Source organism: Gorilla gorilla, chromosome 1, assembly GCF_029281585.2.
Source record: "Gorilla gorilla gorilla isolate KB3781 chromosome 1, NHGRI_mGorGor1-v2.1_pri, whole genome shotgun sequence".
NCBI lineage: Eukaryota > Metazoa > Chordata > Mammalia > Primates > Hominidae > Gorilla > Gorilla gorilla.
The window spans coordinates 60,499,652-60,511,927 of NC_073224.2; the positions used below are offsets into that span (position 1 = coordinate 60,499,652).

At 34.8% G+C, this 12,276-nt stretch overlaps 1 protein-coding gene across 5 annotated transcripts in view; it reads left to right on the plus strand.

Annotated features, from left to right (window-relative positions):
- KCNT2 (potassium sodium-activated channel subfamily T member 2) overlaps window positions 1-12,276 on the plus strand; it is a 381,853-nt gene that overhangs the window by 338,275 nt on the left and 31,302 nt on the right. The window lies entirely within an intron of this gene.

Below are 12,276 nucleotides of genomic sequence, written 5' to 3' on the forward strand. Positions count from 1 at the left end.
TGTACTTAGGACTGCCACAGAAAGTAACTTAAGCTTTTAATCACAGCTCCCTGTCAAATGGCTGCTAGTCTACAAAATGAAAACTGAAGAGAAAATTATAAAGTTGATTTAAGTTCCCTAGGTCTTCATAAGGAAGTCATGATCTGTAAGCAGTGGTATATTTAGATCCATAGTACTATTTTAGATAGACTATTTACATAAGAATACAAATATTTGTATTTACCAGGTCTTATAGTATTCTTTTCTTTAATTAAAGCATTGCATGTAACATAAAAATTTTCTTTCCACAGGCTTATTTATCCATTGGTTCTCAGATGCTGCAAAGGATAAGGGAATTATGCATGTGTGTGTGTGTGTGTGTGTGTGTGTGTGTGGTTGTATGTGTGTTTAAAATCTTTTGTGTATGGTTGGGGAGGTGCTGTTCTCACATTAGAATCACTGTACTGGCTTTTGAAAGCTTCACAGTTAGGTCCTTTCTTCTGGACTATAATATAGTGAAGGTGATTGAGTGTTAGCCCCTCTGGCCTACCTTGTAGTGTGTAGGTTTTACACATACATGCACACACACACACACACACACCCCTGCATGTTGAAACCATTGCTGTAGTCTATATATTTCAGTAACTGGCTTACCTTATAGTGTATAGGTTCTACACTTACATGCACACACACACACACACACACCTGCATGTTGAAACCATTGCTTTAGACTATATATTTTGGTAATTCTGGAAAATTATAAATTGCACTGCTAAGTTAACAGAGCTGGCAATGAAACCGTGATTCTAATGATGCATACCATTTGACTGCCTGTATGCGTACGTTGAATTTGTGTGTTTATACAATGCTTTTCTCTTTGTTGATTTTGTTTGTAAGTCAATTATAGAGTCTAACGTGATTCAGCTGTCTAGCAATATTCTTTACAAATATATATAAATATGCATAATATATACAAACCTAAGCATACATACTTAATTTTTTGTGTGTAGAAAGCAAATACGTTTTTATATTTGGTGATGTGATTTCTAGACATTTAGACATAAAATGAACCCTTTGGTTACAGAAACCGTTCTTTAGGTTTCTAACAAATGAAAAATTAATTATAATGAAATCAGTCTTGATTTGGGCTAGGCTGATTTAGACCTTGGGCCACTATAATCCCTACCAAATAAATAGTAGATGGGTAAAGACATGTTTTGAGATCCAAAAAAGTAGTTACCAAATTTACATCAATAATAATTTTGGTGCTAATAATATTATTTTTAAATTTTGCATTAACTTTTAAAAGAAAAGCAATTCTATACCTTCAGAAAAGATGAAAAACATCCCACTACTGCACAGTGAAAGAAAACAGAAATAGTCTGATTTCATAAGAAAAACAACTAAAAAATAGTATTAGTGACATAAATGGAGTCATATGATGGAGAAACATGAGAAAATTAAGGCAATTTTATTAAGTATTTAAAATAAATTTCTGAACACCACAACTCAAAAGTTATGAGTACGTTACAAAAGGATTGTAAACCTTAAATATTGAAAATTGTTATTTGGAAAATTTATTTCTCAGGGTCATCGGTAACCTCTGTAGCATACTTGTATGAATGCAAGATGCATGACCTGTATTTGAAACTTCCGCCATAAGCATTGTTAAATAAACTAATAACATTTTCTCAATTCTCCTCTTCTTCGATGTCTTGATAACAATAGGTATTTTTTATGGCATGTAGATTACATGGAAAAAAAAAAGCTGTAGTAAGAGCTAGTTGATAATACCCAACACCTCATTTCATTCCAAGAAAAATACTTCTTCCTTGGCCTCCATGATAGCTAATTTTTGTATATATTCCCATATTCTTAATTCCTAATTTCTCTTCTGCTTACTACTCCACAACTGAAAATACTGAGATATAAAACTTGAAATTGGGAGCTTACCTCTAAACTTCTGGACTATAATACACTGAAGGTGATTGAGTGATAGCCCCTCTGGCCTACCTTGTAGTGTGTAGGTTTTACACGTACATGCACACACACACACACACACATATACACACACTCGCATGTTGAAACCAGACCATTGGGCCACTGTAGTCCATACCAAATAAATAGTATGGAAATCATGCCTACGTTTTTATTATTGTATCCAATGTGCTTTGCACAAGTGCTCAACATATATTTGCTAAAGTCAATCACAGATATCTTTCTTAACATAGAATCATTCTTTCAGATCTGCTCACACTTACATTCCATCTTTACACAATTTTATTTGTACCACCTCTGTCATTAATTTTGGTACCTATTATTTTACCCTTAATTATTATGTAATTGTTTATGATTGTACGCCTTTGATTTCTTCACAGATTATAAGGTGCTAAGTGGATGAGACATGTATTGCATTATTTCTTTATTGTTATTATTATTTTTTACCTAGATCTAATGATTGTATACATAAACTGGATATAGTTCTGAGGAGAATTTTTACCACTCCACAGAGGCAGTGTGGAGAATTCACCCAAAATTTGGTTTGGATGTTAAAACTGAGGATGCCACATATGCCCCAAGAGTTTTTGATGAGTTTCTTTTTTTTGTGGGGAGAGCAAGATGGGCTCCTAAGTAGGTCTGAGGGAGCAGATCATTTTTGTTTTGGCCTTTATCATGGTTAGGGCTGGGTTTTGGGTGAGGTTTCTCATGCATAAGGAGCACAAACTTCCTGCTAGGGAAAAAGGAAGAAGTGCCCAGGCTTTCTTATCTGGGCAGAAGGTTGCATTGGATCTTGAAAGCTGTCAGCAGTCAAACATCAAAACTGGAGTCAGACACTGTTACAGTTCACTCGTGATATTGGATGGGTGACTGAAATGTGCCTTGTTTCATTTAATAAAATGCTCCATGAAGCTTGTAGCCTGTGGTTAGTAGGGAGATGAAAGTTATCTTAAATGCCTTGTTCAAAAGCACAGCATTGTGTATTTTGGAAAAGTGAAATTCATGTCTTGGTCACTTTCAATGATGTCTGGAACATAGAAAGCGGTAAGAATTGTTTTGATGAGCCTTGTATTATGGTCTTAAATATGTAGGTGGATGTGTATGTGTAAAGACATGTGTGACCTTTATTATTATTTTGTGTATGTATGAGGCAAGGGATTCCCAGAGTTCTTTACCTTGGCGGGCAACCTTGGATAAGGAATTGTTTCTGCCGTTGGCTGGACCAGATGGCCAAACCACAGGCAGTGACCCAAGAGTCTGTAGAAATGTGCAAGTGGGACCTGTTTTTATCCAGGGTGTCCAGTGCTCAAATGATTCCCTGCTAACCTTTGGGTCCTGTCCTTTGTTAGGTCTGTCATTTTAAGGGATCAAAAGCGGCAGTTCTCCAGTGAGCTTCATCACATTTAACACAATACCACCATCCATGCACTGTTCACTTGATTAATCCCAAGGGGCTCCCTAGGTAGCCAAGGGATTTAGGATAGGAGTGACATGCTCAAGTACCATGGCATATGACAAGGGGCTGAGGATAGGGGAAACTTTTCCTTCCTGCAAGTGACTTATGCCCAAGTTTGGCCCTTTCCTATAGAGTCTTTGGTGGCTATGTCAGACTTGCAGGGTGATGCTTTCATAACCAAAGGCGCAGTGGACCACTGAGTGCACAGTCCTGAGCGCAGGGCATCTGATTTCAGTAGAGCTCAGTATGCAACCAGCAGTTGCTGTTCTAATGGTATATAGCATGTAACCAAGGAGGATAGTTTTTGCTACCAGAAGCCCACGAGCACCACTGTGGTTGATGCAGGAGGCAGTAGAAGAGGTGAACAATGTGATTGCCTATTGTAATAGCAATTTGGAGAGATTCTAGAGCCTTCTGTTTTAAGGGGTCTAATTCAGTGTGGGCCAGTTTGCAAGCAGGAGCATAAATGGGCTTAAGTAAAAAGTGATACTTGTTAATGAGGAATATCTTCCATCCGGAACCCCAAAAAGCCTAAAAATGTTAGTTTTGTCTTAACGTTGTGGATACTGACAGGTCATTGTTTCTCGAGAGTGTCAGTGATGAAGTAGCCTTTGATCAAATAATGCTCAGAAATTTGACTACACTGGGGAACCTTGCAGTTTGTATAAGACAATGGTCTATTCTTTCTTGTGAGCTCCTTTTTGAATGTTTATTCATCCTGAATGAGTGTATCAAAGGAATCTCCCTGGAAGAGCATGGCATCAATGTAATGTCATACCTATTTTCCCACAGAAACTTGGATGTAGTAAAGATCTGCCCGCAGAGGGATTGTTTGTGACAGCAGGACTGTTAAAGTATTCTATGTGTAGTCAGGTAGAGAAGTTTGAGTTCTTTTGAAGGTAAAGAAAAACTATAAGCCTTTCCCTGTAACTGTGGGGATCGGGATCTGTGTTGTTACAGAGGCATAGGCAGCAACAGCAGCAGGAGCATTTTTGTGGGTGGCCAAATGAGCTATCTCCTTTTAGGAGTGTAAGAGGCTATCAAAAGAGGCACTTAATAGAACATATTTGTCAAGTCCTTATGACTTTATGACTACAAGGTATTTACAAATTGCTGATTGAATGGAGTCAGTAGTGTCACCAAGTAATGGTGGCCTTAATATGTGGAACCACAGCATTAAGCTTTGGATGATCTACTACCAGCCTCCATTTATTTTTTTCAGGTTTAAGAACAGGCCAAATTTGACTATTAAATGGAGAAGCAGTGGTGACTATTACCCCTTCTCTAAATAGTTCTTAGGTAAGGGGTTCCTTGTTCCAGTTATTGTAGTCCTTATTAACTACTTATATTGAGAAGACAGAAAATGCATGTGATTCTATATTGTCAAACTACTTGTACATGTCAAAGATTTGATTTGATTTACTTTAATTTGTCATTAATTGGTTCAGAGCATCCATGTCTACTATGGGATATTTTTAGACAATATCTGTTATGACCATGGAGTATTTAGGCCAGAAAGTAATTCTGATGGTTAAGATAAGGTATATTTATTTGCCCTGTATTTTATATGTGATAATCTCCTCCATAAGAGTAAGGGGAGGTACCTTTATTTTAGTGCAATTCCCATATTTAGGGTACTTTGTTTAAATTTAGTGGCATCTCCAGTGATAACTATAGTTTGATCCTCAACTTTGATTAAGTTTCTTAACTTTTGCCAATGGGTGCATCTCAGGAAACATACAAGTTAATTTGGAGCTTATGTTGTAGAGGCACAACACCATTCAGCAAACTTACCTGCCTTTATAAATTCTTCAAGTAATTTAAGAATTTCCAAGTGGGACAAATTATAGACTTCTGTTTACATTTTTGTTTTCTCCTGTGTATCCAGTTTTCTGCTTCTTCCTCCTATATCCAGTTTTGTTTTTGTTGTTGGGGCTGGTGCTGTTTTTTGTTTGTTTGTTTGTTTTGTTTTTGTTTTCTATCCTGCTCATTTTTATAAGGCTTCAGAGACTCTCAAGTAAGTATCATCAGGGTTATGGGCCTCCCTGATGGCAATGGTTGCTTCATCAGATTTTAAGTTCCCTAGATTGAAGTTGGGTTTGAATTAACCTCTTGGGTATGCCACAGAGTCCCATGTTTGCTGTTCTCTGTAACTGTGGGGATCAGGAACTGTGTTGTTATGGAGGCATAGACAGCAACAGCAGCAGAAGCATTTTTTGGGGTGGACACATGAGCTATCTCCTTTTAGGAGTGTGAACCTCAGCATTCCACATGGTAACTGCTCTTCTTCCATACAAGCAACCACCCAATGGACCTGTATAATGCACAAAGTAACGTGTATTTTTCCTAGGACACACTGTAGAATGGGGGCTGATGCATGGTTGAGACATACAACCAGTGATCACACAGTAGGAATTATTCGCCTGTGCCTGGTGTCAGCCACATTTCTTACTGGATACCAACCACTTGATTCAATATGAGACACAAAGATAGGTCTGGGCTAAGACACATGACATGGAGCTATTACCAAACTCCCGTTCCTAAATATTACTGATGCTTCCAGGCATTAAATTCATTTAATTCTAAACAGAAACTTGGAAAGACTCAGCAAATGCAGCATAAATTTGCACAGGTTAAAGTATGCTTGCCAGTGGGCAGAAAAAAACCCAAACAGCATAATTGTCTCCAGACAATACAACAAATTAACAAGGCAAAACATAAGAAGAGAGACCCCCAGTGGTGGTGGTCATTGCCTAGATACCCCTTGCTGTGCCAGTTATTAAGACTACCTTTCATAGATGGGATAATACCCAACCACCATCCCAAATCCGGTCCTGTTGAGACTGATGATTGCACACCTGCACTAAGAGGGTATTGAAAGGGCTACAACTCATATAATGAGGCTTTCCATGGAGAGTGAGGCAGGCTTCCAACCAGGTCAAAAAATGGCCTGGGCTGGAAAGAGCAAGGAAAAGAAACTGGCTTGGCTTTCATCACGATTAAGCATTGGGGCTGGGCTGGGCATGGTGGCTCATGCCTGTAATCCCAGCACTTTGAGAGGTTGACATGGGAGGATAGCTTGAGCTCAGGAGTTCTAGGCCAGCCAGGGCAACATGGTGAAACCCCATCTGTACAAAAATACAAAAATTAGCCAGGCGTGATGCTCCATGCCTGTGGTCCTAGCTGCTCGGGAGTCTGAGGCAGGAGGATTGCTTGAGCTGGGAGGTGGAGGTTGCAGTGAGCAGAGATCCTGCCACTGCCCTCCAGCCTAGGCAACAGAGCAAGACCCTGTCTTAAAATAAATAAATAAATAAATAATTTTTAAAATTAAAAATATATATATATATATTGGGGCTGGAGTGAGGTCCTACATATAGACTGGGACTTACCAGCTTCCCCATCCATGGGACAGAAGGGAAAGGAAGAGTGTTGGCACTTGAAAGCAGTCAGAAGTCTAATATCAAAAATGGAGGCAGACTATTTATGATGAGAATATGGTAAATGAATGTCTCCATATCTTGAGCTGATGGAGAAGACTTAAATTTCTAAATAAGTAATGAAAAATCAGGAAGTAATGTATATACCTTCTGCCTGTCATCCTCCCATTTGTGAATTACATCACCAGAATTCTAGTATAATAAGACAAACCATTAAAAACAATGAAAAAGTCCCCTCTCAATTTGTTCTTTTTAACTCAGATACATTATTTAAGTTCTAAGAGCAGGCAGTCATCAAGTGGTTAGCAGTTACATGATGTTAATATTCAGTGTTATAAAACAGGAACAAAAACATAAGATTTTTCTGTGCTTAAAGCAATAGGAAAAGCATTAAGAAATTGAAGCCTTATAAACCAGCTGTTTCCAAATGACATCTTTGAAAGATCAAGAAAAAAAAATCACCAGCAGGATGAGAAAGAATGCCAAGATAATAAATTAGCTAGATTCCAAATTCCACAGAGACCAAAGTGTAAGTAGAAAGTAGAGATTGAATTAAAGACACACACACATACTTATATACACACAATGCAGTAAAACCAAGTCATCAAAGAGGTGTAAATGTGCAAATCAATGTGTAAATTTAAAAATGTATCATAAAAAAGAGAAGGAAATAACCAGAAATATAACAGTAACTATATTTGATTTATCTTTTAGAGATAATAAGCAAAATGTAGATGAGGTTGGGTGGAGAAAGAGGTGCTTCCTTTGATAGTAGTGAAAAACCACTAGCATGAATTTGTGGGTTATTTAATATTATCTCTTAATAGATAATTTGATATTTTTTTCACTTGGACATATACATAAATTTTGCCTTTTGAAGTTATAGAATTGGAATGCTGTGGTAATAGAGGTTCTACCTACTCCGAGTATATTTTATATTCATAGAATTATATATCGGTGGTTTGCTGCACCCATCAACCAGTAATCTACATTAGGTATTTCTCCTAACGCTATCCCTCCCCTAGCCCTCCACCCCATGACAGGCCCCAGTGTGTGATGTTCCCCTCCCTGTGTCCATGTGTTCTCATTGTTTAACTCCCAATTATGAGTGAGAATATGCAGTGTTTGGTTTTCTGTTCTTGTGTTAGTTTGCTGAGAGTGATGGTTTCCAGCTTCATCCATGTCCCTGCAAAGGACATAAACCCATCCTTTTTTACAGCTGCATAGTATTCCATGGTATATATCTGCCACATTTTCAAAACCACCATGGCATATGTATACCTATGTAACAAACCTGCACGTTCTGCACACATACCCCAGAGCTTAAAGTAAAATTTTTTTAAAAAAGGATAATATATAGGTGGAACTGAAAGATACCTAAGAGACCACACAGATGAAATAACTTATTTTTATGTATGAAAAAGGAAATCAAAGATTAAAATAATTTTTGTTATTCCATCAAATTATTGGCTTTAAAAATGTTATTATTTGAACATGAATTTCTTTAGTAAATATTTGGCTTTAAATTTGCTTTAGAGTTTAAATACTAGGTTCTTAGAAATTTTGTGTTTTCTTGTCATGAAGACAGGGTATTTTCCTGTCTAAAATTAGATTATTTTCTAAGAATCTCACTGATTTGCTTAAGGTCATAAAATATTTTCCTGAGGTGGTTGAAAACACAGCTTATTTATTTGATTCCAAATTCAACATTTTTTAGACTATAAGATTGTTTATTCTCTAATTGTCTTTCTGATTCCAAAATTAATTTGGAAATGCATCAATATACAGTGTAACTAGCTATTTTCTTTCTCTGCATAGATCACAGACCACGTGTACATATTAAATTGAGCTTTGGAAACTGGTGAAACATCTTCCTTTAGATTTTTTTTTTAAATAAAAATAAGCTTTCAGTGAACTCAGAGTCACTAGCCTTGGTGCTTATATATTTAAATTTAGATGATCCCTCAAGTATTCTTATAATTTAACCTTTACTTAATGGAAAATATCAGATAAGGATTCTTTGAGAAAATGTTAAACTAGCACATTTTAGTGATTTCATTTTCTTTTCTTCTTTAACAACAATTCTGACTTCAATCATAAATTAAATAGCACAGTTTAGAGTATTATGAAGTCTGTAAAACTATCCGTAAGGGAGTCATGAGTCCAGATTACAAACACTCATTTTCAAACTACTAAGTGAATTGATTTATTTAAAATACTACATTGTTCTATAGATTGCTCAATAACCTATGACGTGAATAATTGTTCAGTAAAAAACCAAGAAGAGGTTGAATTGAGTCACTTTGATGTGTGTGTGAAGAGTAGGGAAAAGAGTGATGTATTTAGTGTATCTGACACTTTCTACTTTCCTGAAAACTATAATATAATCAGCTATTTTAGGCATAAGAAACATTTTCTTATTTTTTGTGTTTTTAATTATTATTCATGTGAAGAAATACTTTTAGCCTTAAAAATCATATTAAGTATGATAAATATTTAGGAAGTAATATAACTTTTAGAAAATGATAATATTTTTAATTTGTATGGAAATTGTTGGAGTAGTCATCAATTTTTCACTTCTTTATTGAACTGTATATATTACCAGAAGCATTTCATTTACATATGCAAATGTATTTTCATCATTCTCACAAACATTAATATTAAATTTTGATTTTTCAAGTTAATGATTATATTATGTGCCTGACAATAGAAAAGTCAGAGTTCTGTAGTTATTCCATGGAAAAGTACAAAATAATTCATAGAAACTGTGCAGAATGAAAAATATTCACTTTCACTTTAAAATTTGTTTTTGTTTAAATTTACTAAACTTTAACCAAGAAATCTTTACAGCCAAGAATTTGTTTTTAGCATCTTGATTTATTCAGAAGTCTAGTGATAGAGAAAAGTGCACCAAAAATATGAATGATTCCCTCTCTTTTTCATCCCCATTTTTCACTTTTTACATACCCATCATAATTATTTCGTATTATTTTCTTCCTTTTACTGTCCTTTTATACAAGGTCATAAGCCAAAAAATATGAATATTTATTGGGTGTTTTCTAAGACAGACATCTTACTATGCCTTTTCATGCATTATCTCTTTTATGTCTTCAGAAAAATTTGATAGGCAAAGTAGTAATGTAATAATAGAATGACAATTTTTTAGAGAGGGAAATGGAAATAAACTTAAAGAGCTTAGATTACATAACCAAGAAGGCAAACTGGTAAGTGGTAGAACTGTTATTTAAACTCAGGTCTGATGCTAAAACCTTGCTTTTAACCACTCTATCATTGTGACTCTGAGTTCAGGAGAAGGTCCTACTATAAAGGCACTGTTGTGTATCCAGCACTATACTATTTCCACTAGATTATGATGGCATGTTTAAAACACAAGAGAGTTACAACTAGAAGAAGAAATGACATCAGGAAAGTATATTTATAAATGGACCTCCTATTAAAACACACAAACACACACACACAAACACACACACACATTCAATATCCAACAAATAGAGTGATAAACGTTTGTTGCTAGTGTTATTGATATTGTGGATAATTTTACAAGGATATATTAATGATATTATTGTTATATGTGAAAGTTTACAGTTGACAGATGTTTTCTTTATATATTAATGTGATATGAATTTTCACATTTCTGTCAAATAGAAGATGGCTGTTATTATCCTCACTTTTTTATAGGGGCTATGCAGTTTTATTGTGGAGAAAGAGTTAGGAAACATTCAGAACAGAACTCAAATTTGTGTATATTATACCTATAAACTTAATGTACTTTTTATTATGTCCCGTTGGAAGAAAGAGAAAAGAATGCAAATTCCAAACATGTAAAGAGCAATTGATGTGTTTTGGGTTTGGATTTCCTAAAATTAACCCTCAAATTCTTCTCATTTCTTTTTACTGTAGTTAAAGTGAGGTTAGTAAAGAAATGTTACTTATTTTATGGAATTATTGAAAAAAAAAGATGAGATTCTTACAGATTTTTATGTACAAACTATGACCGTTTCTCTTGGGGGAATTCAAAATAATGCTCAATAGGCTGTTAAATATTGCTTAACTAATGTATACATAGGTTTCAGTTCATCTTGTAGATGTATACTTTACATGATGCCTGATACACATGGCTAAGGAAAAGCATTCACAAAATCAGTGTTTCATCTCCTACTTGGAAAAGAAGAAGTGAATCCCTATGCTCCCATTTAAAATTTTTTATTAATTTATGGTTTTGTGACTTGAATTATAAGTGATATTAGATGAACATAGTATCTTTAATGTTTGGTTTGGCAAGATTATTATTTCCACATATTTGTAGGAAATCAAACTATCACTCATAGGGACTTATGACTAGAAAGAGGAACAAAAAGATCACTTCAAATAAATTTAAGATTATGATTAAACTCTGCTAGCAAGTCTCTAAATATGACTGAAATATCATATTTTCATTGTTGCTACAAAGTACAACTATATTACTAAATACATATTGATATTATTGTTGGTGGTACGTATTACTTAAGAGTTTATGTGTTTTACTTCCACAGAAGTGAATTTTCAGTACATTATCAAGTAGGTGAGAATAGAGTTAAAATTTTATAAAAATGTTCATTATTGTTAAACTATGGTATTAAAAACTTTTAATGCTTAGAAATTAAGTTCTGGTAGATAAAATATGGTTTCTAAAATCATTTAATCTCAATTATTTTATAATGAAGAGATGAAGATTTTTTGGATATCCCTCTGATATAGTACTGTTTTGAAACAGATGTGGATTAGTATTTGAATTTTTGGATGAAATTAAGTGTGAGAGAATTTCATAGCTTGCCACTGGGAATTGTATATAAAGCATTGACTGAGCCTGTATAATTTATATTCACTTTTAAAGGATTTTATTGGATCTACTTCCTGACGTTACTTAAATTGGTAATTTAAATTCTATTACTTTAAAAGCCAGCAACACATGCATGTTATAACTGAAGTTCAAGCTTCCATCCGTAGAAGGGAAACACAGTTCACAGATTCATGAATGCTGCTCTTAAGTACAATAGTATTCAGGAAATTGTTCATTTGCATGTGCATGTTTTTAGAAAGTAAGACTTTCTTCTTTGATCAGTGTTGCATTTCATATGACTTCCTAGTATGAAAAGCAACAATTTTGAAACAGTAAGTATTGCTTATTAAAGGCTTAAAATCAAAGGAGAGCATCTTACTTTAAAAATCAGATTTAGTCATAAAACAGTAAGTCATAATAGACTTTGTGAGTTTGTTCATTGTTTTTCCCTCCTATGGAGAACAGCCTGTTTTAAGTCTGAGTTGTGATTCTACAGTATATTTGTGAAACATTAATATTTACAACATATTTTCACTCAGAATACTTAGAACACTTCCTGAAATATG